This window comes from Myotis lucifugus, unplaced genomic scaffold (genome assembly GCF_000147115.1).
Source record: "Myotis lucifugus unplaced genomic scaffold, Myoluc2.0 scaffold_126, whole genome shotgun sequence".
NCBI classification, from domain to species: Eukaryota; Metazoa; Chordata; class Mammalia; order Chiroptera; family Vespertilionidae; genus Myotis; species Myotis lucifugus.
This window is the reverse complement of record NW_005871174.1, coordinates 2,294,454-2,297,733: the sequence shown is the minus strand read 5'-3', so window position 1 is coordinate 2,297,733 and position 3,280 is coordinate 2,294,454.

Below are 3,280 nucleotides of genomic sequence, written 5' to 3'. Positions count from 1 at the left end.
GCATGCCCCCCCACTGGGGATCGAGCCCGAAACCCAGGTATGTGCCCTTGAGCTTGGAATCGAACCTGGGACCCTTCAGTCCGAAGGCTGACACTCTATCCCAGGGGTCCTCAAACTTTTTAAACAGGGGGCCAGTTCACTGTCCCTCAGACCGTTGGAGGGCTGGACTATAGTTAAAAAAAAAAAACTATGAACAAATTCCTATGCACACTGCACATATCTTATTTTGAAGTAAAAAAACAAAACAGGAACAAATACAATATTTGTATTTGCATGTGGCCCGCGGGCCGTAGTTTGAGGACCCCTGCTCTATCCACTGAGCCAAACTGGCTAGGGCTCTTTACATCTTTTGATTAGGTAACTACCTTTCCCAGTTCTTCTCTCCACTCTAACATTTTGGAATTGTTGTCCTAGACTCAATCTTGCTGGATTCACCTTGGCTGAACCTTTAGATTTCAAGGGATCTCTGTGATGGCAGCAATAAAGGTAGGTAGGTTATATTTTTTAAATTTCTTCACTAAAAAGACTGTCTTCACAACCAGTTCTGCACTGACTTTAAAAGGATAAAATATTTTTTCTTGAGAAAGAGCTGGGGGACTTTGTCTTGGAGGTTGCCATTTCGGTATCACATAGTCTGGCTGTACTCAAGGTATGTAAGGCAACTGGGGTCTGTGTGGAACCTCTGACTGCCCATGGCAGAGTCTTAGGGAACTGTCACTTGGGGAATGGAAACATGGTCATGATTGAAGGACTTAAATAATAAGAAGGGAAGGTAAAGACATATAATTTGGGGGCAAGTAGGGGAAATGACAGCTCGATCTAGTATCAACACAGTTCCTACCTTTAAGACTCAAGAAAGAAACAATTTGAGTTTCTCTTTCTTTTCCAAAGCAATGTACTCATATTTCTCATTGTAGGTAAGTAGGCTGAATGATGAGTGTATGATGCCAGAGTTTTCTTAAACTTCTAGGCACAATATAACATTATTTTGAATTCAGGTGATTTTACTATATACCAGGATTATTCCTTTGAACACTGTTTTATATTTGTTTGAAGAATACCTGAAAAGAGAAATCACCTAGTTGTGTGTGTTTAGCACCAGTGGAAATAAAAGATTGACACTGGTTTTCATTCAAGCATTTCATACCACAAATTTTGCTATTCCGAAGAGGATGGACTGCAAAATGCAAAGAATGCAAAAATAAAAATCACCCAGTGGTGGCGCTGTGGTTAAAGTACACCTGAATTTTGATTACAGTGAATGCATTTACTCCCTACCTCTCAGAAGAGACTGTTAGCCATTATCGCTTTTGTATTTCTATAACCACAACATCAGCAAATAAAGCTCTCTGGTAATATACTCCACCCACGCTAATCTACCAGGACATATGTAAAGACCTCACTACACATAGAATAGTACTAACACCAAAACCACCTGCTAGGCCCTTTCTAGACTAGAGTTCTATATTCAAAGTTTTATCCATCATTCTCTTGTTCTCTCCTTTCCTTCCATAGAAACTATGTGGATCCTTCTGGAGAATCACTTGGTGATATCTGAACACGTGCCTGGTTAAATTTCCAACATGTCCTTTTAAAGATTTTATTTTAGCATTAATACTTCAGGAAATACTTAAAGTACCACACCATTACAGAACAATGTACTATGTGTTCTATTTAAGAAAATAATTTTTTAAAAAGGAGAAAGTAAGACCATTTTGCTTAATTCCCTAACTTATAGATGACAAAATGAAGGCCTGGAGGAGGAAATTTACTTGTACATGACAAATCATAAGTTAAGATCTTGTGTCATCTCTTTTTGACTATTATAAATTATTAACGAATTAACACTGAACCAGGGAATTAAAATGTGTGCATTATTTGTTTATGGGGTTCCTTTCCTCATTTGGCTTAACTTAGTTTTCCTTACTAACCTTCAAGGAATATTACATCTTTTAAGTTGGCCTTCTTTAATCACACCCATCTGCAGCTGTTTGCTGTACAGGACATTTCAATTACTACTGTAGTTTTAATGATTTAAAAAACTGGTTTTTGTACGAGCACTTGATCATAAAAATGCAAGTTTAAATACCAATCAATAAAATTAATTTAATTTTGGTGCTAAAAGTATAAAGGAATGAGTATTCAACTAGGTATTTAAAATGTCCTCTGCTCGATGTTATAGGCAATGATTACTGTTTCTTTTGCAGCTTAGTTTTGATGGTTTGAAAGACAGAAATCTCCACTCGGACACAAAAACCATAGATGCTTAACGTCTGCATTGTCTAGCCAGATTCTCCTGCAGGTTCCTTTTCTCAATCTAGCAGTACTGAGTGTTAATACAATATGAAAACTTGTCCCACAAGGCTGGTTTTACTTAATGACACTTTGCAGAAGGGCTTTGCACTTTCATGATAATTTCCACCAGAAAAATCTCCCTGGAACTTAATAATAATAATCAGACCTAATATTAGCCCCAGATCAGAGATTTATTAAACCTATTTGGCACAGAAGATAAAGTTGAATGACTAGGTATTCAAGCATCTAGGCTGCGCTTGGGCCCTGGAAAGAGACTCCCAGGCTAGTACCCTAAAAGCATTCCTCAAAACTTGATTTATACTGGAAGTGACCTTTCTTACTCTCCAGCGGCTGTGAGATTGCGAATTTTGCAATTACTTCCATTGCTTTTGAGGGCCCTAAGGAATTCGTCCTCTCATCCTCCACAACGGGATGGATAGACCAGCAAGGCCCCCCCCCCCATTTCCTTAACTTCAAAAATAAGGATTGTAATCTATTTATCACCAACAATTGACGAATATCTATGAAGTGCCTAATAGGCATTTGGTTTATACTCGGGTTCATGAGAAGGGGGGTTAATATTTAGGATCTGCTGGTTCCCTTACTGGTTTTCCCTTGTTAACTAAACTTCCACTAGGTTCATAAATCTCCAACACCGTGAATTATTTTGTAAACCACCTCTTCTGCGCGTGTGTGTGTGAAGCCCACCGCCCTTAGATTTTGGGGAAGACTTTTCTTCCCAAACAGGAAAAGACCCATTTCTGAGAAAGAGGTGCAATAAGTTTCCTCTGGGTCTCGCCGGCGCTTGAGGGGAGGTCAATCCCCAAGGGGCGCACGGGTGCGGGTCCCGGGAGTCTCCGGCACGCTCAGAAGGCAGGTGCGGCTCCCCGCGCCTCCGCGGGCGATCCCGGGGCCGCGCAGGGCAGCTCCGGCGGGTCCCGGCGTCCCGGTCCCTGGAATCGGCCCTTCCCTTCTCCTCCCTCGG